The 8,253-nt window shown below is 41.8% G+C and overlaps 1 pseudogene; it reads left to right on the forward strand.

The window, feature by feature from the left end:
• Positions 1–412: 412 nt before the first annotated feature.
• LOC133071417 (large ribosomal subunit protein uL23-like) lies at positions 413–888 on the forward strand (annotated as a pseudogene).
• Positions 889–8,253: the final 7,365 nt, after the last annotated feature.

Below are 8,253 nucleotides of genomic sequence, written 5' to 3' on the forward strand. Positions count from 1 at the left end.
CAAATTATAGGAGTTGCAGGAAGAAAAAAGAAAAAGGTAGAGATAGAGGGGAGGGAGGGAGAAAGGAAAGGAGACATGGAAGGGAGGGACAATGAAAGGAGGAAATAATAAAATAATAACAAAATTTCCTTGAACACAGATACTGAGATTGGGATACAATGAGACCTTTCTGTATTGAAAAGCCTCAGTGGGAGACACACAGAGAGAGACAGAGAAAGAGAAGCAGGTCACATATTAAGAATCAGGATCAGAAATACTGGAAAGTAGACTTCCCTAGAGCCATGCCCCCAAAATAGTGTGGGGTAATTATTTCTGATTAGACTTTTATACCCAGCCAAATAATCAACAAAGGTGAAGGTAGAACAAAGACAGTTTTAGATATTCAAAGTCTCAAAAAAGCTTTTTCATGAACATGGCACTGAAGACGAAGAAGGAAGGCCCTGCCCCTCCTGAAGCCAAAGCCAAAGCAAAGGCTTTGAAGGCCAAGAAAGTAGTGTTGAAAGGTACCCACACCCACAAAAAAAAAAAAAAAGATCTGGACGTCACCCACTTGCTGGTGGCCCAAAACACTGCAGCTCAGGAGGCAGCCCAAATATCCTCAGAAGAGCACTCCGAGGAGAAACAAGCTTGACCAGTAACGCCATCATGAAATTCCCCCTCACCACCGAGTCAGCCATGAAGAAAATAGAAGACAACAACACACTGTTATTCAGTGTGGATGTCAAGGCCAAAACACACCAAATTAAACAGACTGTGAAGAAGCTCTATGCCTCTGATATGGCTAAGGTGAATACCCTGATCAGACTTAATGGAGAGAAGAAGGCATATATACGACTGGCTCCTGACTACGATGCTTCGGACATTACCAACAAAACTGGGATTATCTAAACTGAGTCCAGCTGGCTAATTCCAAATATAAAAGTTTTCACTATGTATTAAAAAAAAAAAACCTGCATTTTTCCTCAGGCAGCTACTATGAGATATCTTTCCCATCACCTCTCCGGGCAAATATTTAAAAGAGGAAGCCATAGGCTGCAGGAAATGGGACCCAATCCCAGACGGAGGGGAAGGGAAATTCTGGGGTGATAATGAGGGGACTTCCAAGATGGCCCTGCAAGAGCAGACAGAAGGTGACAGAACATGGTTCATGAATGCAAAACTGAGCAAAGAAAGAGACAGTTCAGACTCCTGGTGGGACTTGGGGCACTACTCATGATAAGTACAAAGAATCTGAAACAGATTAAAAAGACAACCTTTCAACTCCAAGGAATGTAAGAAATTGGTGCAGAAAAGGAAAAATAATTGCCATGTAATACATGGCTCTGTTCTCAGCAATATTTGCATGATTAAAATAATGTAAACACTGAATGTTAATCCAGTCAAAATGCACTGTATTTGTACAGGGAGAAATGGGGTCTGGGAAGTGCATTTATGGTGTGAATGTTTTATAAATTTTGAAGAACCAATTGATTCCAAGAAATAATGGAAACTCATTACTGCTGGGAAAAGAATGGATGAGGGCTGCCATTTCTCCCGACACGTCTTATGCAGCAGATGGACCATGCAGATGACGTGCATACACAACTTCAGACCGAAGGTTTGTAGATCAAGTACTATGATCCGTTACCCAACCAGCAAAAAAAAGTGTTCTCCCTTAAGCCTCTGATTTTGGCAGTTTTGTGTCTTAGTGGTCTTGCCAGGAGGAACTGGCTGTAAAATGTATTTCCACATGTCTAAGTGAATTGATGCACTGGGGGAAGGTTCTTATGGTTGTCAGGCTGCATGGTGAGAGACTGCCAAGACTGATGGCTTGTTTTATAGAAATTCATACTAAGTGGTTCTGCCAGTCACATGACCTACAGTTTGGCTGATCTTTGGGCCACTCCTGCTGGTGGCCTCAAAGGTTCATCTATCCTCTGGGCAAGGTGTCACCATTTGCTAAGAGGGCATGAAGTGAACTCATATAAAAATCTAATCTATTGGGGATGCAAAACGGTGCCACCACTTTGGAAAACAGATTCTTAAAAGTTTAGACATAGACTTACTCATCCACCCAGCAATTCTACTCCTTAGAACCTACCCAAGAGAAAGGAAAATATACATCCACAAAAGACTTATACATAAACGTCCATAACATCATTATTCATTATAGCCAGAGAGTGAAAACAATAGACATGTCCATCAACTGGTGAATGAAAGACTACTCTGAAGGAACAAATTATTGATACACACTACGGCATAGATGAACCCTAAATTGTTATGCTGTGAGAAAGAAGCCAGATACAGTAGACCACCAGTACGATTCTATTTTGGGTCTTCTCTGGTGGCATGGTCCTATTTATATGAAATATTCAGACAAAGCAAATCTATTGAGACAGAAAGCAGATCAGTTGATGCTATGGGGAAGATGAGGTGGAGAGCAGCAAGGACTGGGAATTAACTACAAACAGGCACAAGGAATATTTTTATTCGTCTTTTAATGATTTTTTAAAACATTTATTTATTTGTTGGACTGTGATGGTTCTTATTTGTGGCACGTGGGATCTCAAACCTTCATTGTGGCATTCAAGATCTTTAGTTGCAGCATGCAAAATGTTAGTTGCAGCATGTGGGATCCAGTTCCCTGACCAGGGATCAAATCTGAACCCCCTACTTTGGGAGCTTGGAGTCTTAGCCACTGGCTCACCAGGGAAGTCTCACAAGGAAGTTTGAAGTTTTCTAAGGTGCTAGAAACATTTTAGAACTACATTGTAGTGATGCTTGTAGTGAAAGTGAAAGTGAAGTCTCTCAGTCGTGTCCGACTCTTTGCGACCCTGTGGACTGTAGCCTACCAGGCTCCTCGGTCCATGGGATTCTCCAGGCGTGAATACTGGAGTGGGTTGCCATTTCCTTATCCAAGTGATGCTTACAAAATCCTGTAAATTTACTAAAAATTACTAAGTCATAAAGATAATTTACTAAAAATTAATTTTTGAATGGGTGGATTTTATGGTATGCAAAAAAATTTTGTTTAAGAAAAATGTTTGGAAATTCTCCTTTATTTTAAAAAATGGAAACTAAGATAGTATTTTGTGTAAAACCATTTCCCTTCTGATTCTCCCAGTGATACTATGGCTTAAGCCTTCCTTCAGATCCTGTATTTCTCATACACGATGTTACATGAAGTCAACTGCTCTGCACCTCACCAACAGCAAAGATGCTTGGGGCAGGATGGGGTGAGATGAAGAAAGACATATCTAGCAAAAGAAAGGCTCTTCAGTTATAGTGAAAGTGAGGGAATATTTTTCAGCTTTTAAAATGGGGGTGTACTATATTTGAATTTTCTCTGAGGAGTTGTATGCCTATGACATTACATTTTGAAGCAAATGATCTTCTCTTAGGGCACTTTTCAACATTAAATGCTGGCTCAGTTGGTAAAGAATCTGCCTGCAATGCAGAAGACCCAGCCTTAACCCCTGGGTCAGGAAGATCCTCTGGAGAAGGAACTGGCAACCCACTCCAGTATTCTTGCCTGGGAAATCCCATGGACAGAGGAGCCTGGTGGGCTACAGTCCATGGGGTCACAAGAGTTGACACGACTGAATGACTAAACTACCACCACCACAAGGGTGACGATACTGAGTCCCATCTAGAGATACTGTTGATGTAAACCGGAAATGATATTCACCAATGTATAGAGTAAAATACGCAGTTTTTATCAAACCATCAAAGCATACTAGGTTTAAAGAGTTAGCATGGACTTAGAAGGAATGTGACTACCTCTAGCTTGGCCTAAGACCTCCCTTTCAAGGATAGAAAATAATGGAGGGCTGGCTGATAATAATCTTTAATGTTATATAATCTATACCACTATAAATGAATAATAACATGTGAATAACGTATAATAATTTACAATACTATATGTGAATATTTCCTTACCCTGAGTCTACCAGCCGCCATTCAGTACTATTTAGTTGTGATTATAAGTTAGCTTTTCCCTGTATTTCTCTATTGAATTACCTACTTAGAGGTGTGGTCAAGAGGAAATAGCTTTTCAAATTTAAATTTCCCAAATAAGAGTTTAGAGTAACCATTATTTGATGCTAAGCATTCACACCTCCTATAACAGTAATGTTAACCGACTGGAGCATAGAACACATAAAATTCAAAACACTATAATGTTTTGAATTAGACATCTGAGTGATAGTTACACCTTAATAAAAGGAGTTTGTGTATTTAGGCATCTCAGGCCAGTTCCATCAGAAAGTCAGGTCAAGAACAAGAAAATAAATGATATTTTTAGTTCCAAAAGACTGGGAGATTTTGCCTCTGTTACTATATAGATCTGCATGATTGGTGCAGTGCTGTCAGGATAGATTCGATTATACTGTGGTAACAAAAGAGCCAGCATCTTGTGGCACATTTATTACTTTATCTCCACATCAACCCTGGGTCAGCTGTTCTTTGCTCCCTGTTGTCTTCTCTTGGGGACTTAGCTAGCAGAGCAGCCTCTTGTGCCCACGGTCCTGAACAGACAGAACACTACTGGTGATGATCACATTTCAAGTTTCTCTCAGGAAGTGACACCGTAACTCTGCTTACATTTCACTGGCCAGGGAATGTCACGTGGCTATGCCTGAGTTGTACATGGTGATGCCATTCAGTCTTCCTGGAGAGAGTGGAGAAATGAGTAGTGAACAACTTTCCCATCCAGGCTGCCACATAGCAGCAAGTGAAGTTCCATGTGCTATATAGTAGGTCCTTGTTAGTTATCCAATTAAAATATAGCAGTGTGTACATATCCATCGCAAATTCCCTAATTCTCCCTTCCCCCCATTAAAGGAAATAAATTCTAACATGTAGTAAAACAGCATGAATCTTGAGGACATTCTGCTAAGTGAAATAAACCAATCACAAGAGGATAAGCACTGTGTGATTTTGCTCATGTGAAGTAGCTAGAGTAGTTAGATTCATAGAGACAGAAAAGAGATTGGAGGTTGCCAAGGGCCAGGGGAGGGAGAAATGGGACATTTTTGTTTAATGGGTATTAAGTTTTGACCTTATAATATGAAAGAAACTCTGAAGAGTGAGTGTCCAACAATGTGAATGTAACTAACATTACCGAAATGTACACTAAAAAATTATTAAAAGGGTAAATTTTATGTTATGTGTATTTTATCACAGTGTTTAACAAATAAATATTAAAAGAAAAAACTATATGACCTCAGTTGTTACAAATGCACAACTGTGAGGGGGCATATTGATAATAGGAGAGGCTATGTGTATGTGAGGGCAAGGGGCATATGGGATATCTCTGTACTTTTCTTTCAGTTTTTTGCTATAAACCTAAACCTGCTCCAAAAATAAACTTTTAAAAATTAAAAAAAAAATTTTTTTAAACTATATGCCCAGTAAAACAAGGAGCCTTTATAGAAGAACAGAAAAAGGAGTTAGGTGTAAAGTGGCCCAGGTGGCTCAGTAGTAAAGAATCCTCCTGCCCATGCAGGAGAGGCCAGTTCGATCTCTGGGAGGGGAAGATCCCCTGGAGAAGGAAATGGCCACCCATTTCCAGTTTCTTGCCTGGGAAATACCATAGATAGAGGAGCCTGGTGGGCTACAGTTCATGGGGTCCCAAACAGTCAGACATGACTTAGCAATTAAACACCAGCAAAGTAAAGGGACCATATTCAGGAGAAAAAGAAAAAAAATGTAGGACACCCACTTAAATCTGAACCTTGTATAAGTCATTTTTTCATTTTTTAGCATAAGTTTATCCCATGTAATATTTGAGTCATAATTACACCCCTAAATCATTTGTTGTTTATCTGAGACTCAAGTTTACCTTGGTGTCCTATATTTTATCTGGAAACCCTAGACCCAGGACCCTGAGCTATCTTCCTGGATGTGTCTGTTTCCAGAGCCTCTGCCATGGGCCACGTGGCTCCCCTCACTGCCCAGTTCACCCATCATGTTCTTCTCACCATGTGGATGGCCGTGCTGTTTTCCTACAGGAAGAGGAGTTGTTGGGCCAGGGAACTCCACACTGGAGGACATGCAAGTTGAAATTATCTCTGCCAGCTACACAGTCCTCTCTCACCCCCCAAGTTTTAAGCAGTTTTTCCAGTCCTAGGCGTGGCAGCAGCTGGTGGTGTTCCTTTTCATGCCATTCACTGTTTCCTAGAGCAAGATCCCTTCTCTCTTGCCTTTGTCTCTTTCAGACTGAACAGAAGCTTTTCAATGCTGCTGCTAGCAACCCAGCCTCCCCTCCTCCTTATGGCTTCATCTGTGCTTCTGTGACATCCCTAAAGTGCCATCACCAGAATGGCCCTCAATATTCCAGGTGCAGGGGCAGAGAGCGATGGTCTTGCAGATATATCTGAGATTTACTTTAAAATGCTCCAGGAAAAAAAAAAAAAAAGCTGAGGGATACAGGAAACAAGACTGGCCAAATGCTGATAAGCAGGAATGTGTCATGAGAAGGCAAAGGGGTCATTATATGATTCTTTCTGCATTTTTGCAGTTTGAAATTTTCCATAATAAAAAGTTAATAAGTAAAGATTTAAAGGATGTACAGAACATCAAAAACAACACCACAGAATCCAACTTCATGGACTTTCTGTTACTGTTTTGACATAAATACACTCTGTCCAAGCTCTTGATGTTTCCTAATAATTTAAAGTGTTTAGATATCAGTGGTTTCCCAAAGATAAAGATACAATATCCTTATTCACTAATACCATAGAGGAGTTCATCACCCCATGCAGAAAAGAAAACCTTTTGATAATTTGTTCCCATGGGTTATGGGTCAATCAGAGGGCCATGGACCCCACATTCCTGGAATGTCAAGGACAGTGAGCCATTTCTTCAGATTCACTTTCCTATATCCACTTTCAGGCCATTCCAGCCATAGGGGCAGGGGATTTCCCTGGTAGTCCAGTGGTTAAGACTCCGCCTTCCAATGCAGGGAACATGGGTTCGATCCCTGGTTCAGGAAGTAAGATCCCACACGCCCCGGGCAATTAAGCCCACATACCACAACTATTAAGTCCGTAAACAAGCAACTAAGACCCATTGCCATCAAAAAAATACGTTTTAAAAAAAATAAAAAAGAAATGCAGACATAGAGGGCATATTTCATCCTCTGATAGTGCCTTCATTCATTCACTCATTTATTCATTCACCCAGTATCTATTGGGTGTCCGTGTGTGCCTGTGACTTACTGGCACACAGTGATCAGGAAGCCAGAAACAGACCCTGAACACAGCTTGGGAAACGAGCAATTACATCATCCATGTCTCAGGGATCTAGGAGTCTGAGGAGCCCCTGCTTCAGCCTGGGTAGGGCGGGGAGAGACTGCCACACAAAGTGACATTTTAGCAAAGTCCAGAAGGTAGCAAAGGGGCTGCAGGAGGTTTTCTCCAAGTAGAGCATAGGCATGTATGACAGCTGGGAGCTGAGCTGAGGCCTGTCCACAGAAGGAGCAACAAGGAAGTGGGGGGACTTCCTTTGTGGTCCAGCGGCTGAGGCTCCATGATTACAATGCAGGAGGCCCAGGTTCGATCCCTGGTCAGAGAACTGGATCCCATATGTTGCAATTAAAAGATTTCACATGCTGTAACAAAGAACGAAGATCCTTTGTGCAGCAACTAAGGCTCAGAGCAGCCAAATAAGAAAATAATTATTTTTAAGATATAAGCTATATGTACTTAATATTTCAATAAAAAATTTTTAAAAGGAAGGAGGCAGGGCTCACCTTCTGATAGAGACCAAAGCTGTGGTCCACCATCACCATTTCAAAATTCTTAATACTGTGATTTTATCTTTGATTTGTGTTTTGTAAGCAGAGATGGTGGAATGGTGGAGCATGTCCCAGGAGGCTGGCTCATGTGGTCCCACTTTGTTCTCTCATCCTTCTCCCAGAATGAGTTACCAGCTGCTTGCTTCTGACTTCTGTTTGCCAGGGTCTGGCTCATGTCTCCCTGTCCCCATGCTGTGACCTCTGCTGTCCTCCTTCCCCATCAGAGGCCCAGGCTCAGGGGGGCATGCCTGAAGCATCTAAGGTGGGATGACCTGGACCCATCCAACTCCCCCAGCTTCAGGCTGGCTGCACCACTACACATCTGGAGATAGCCAGTGGAAGGTCACCTCTTAGCTGGAGCAAGCCTCTGGCCTATTCCTGATCCAGGTAACGGGGTGTCAGCCCACACAGAATGGTCCCATGAGAATGGGGGAGGCTCTGCTTCCCTGAATCTTCCCTAACCTGGAGCACAGCAC

This window comes from Dama dama, chromosome 16, assembly GCF_033118175.1.
Source record: "Dama dama isolate Ldn47 chromosome 16, ASM3311817v1, whole genome shotgun sequence".
Classification (NCBI taxonomy): domain Eukaryota; kingdom Metazoa; phylum Chordata; class Mammalia; order Artiodactyla; family Cervidae; genus Dama; species Dama dama.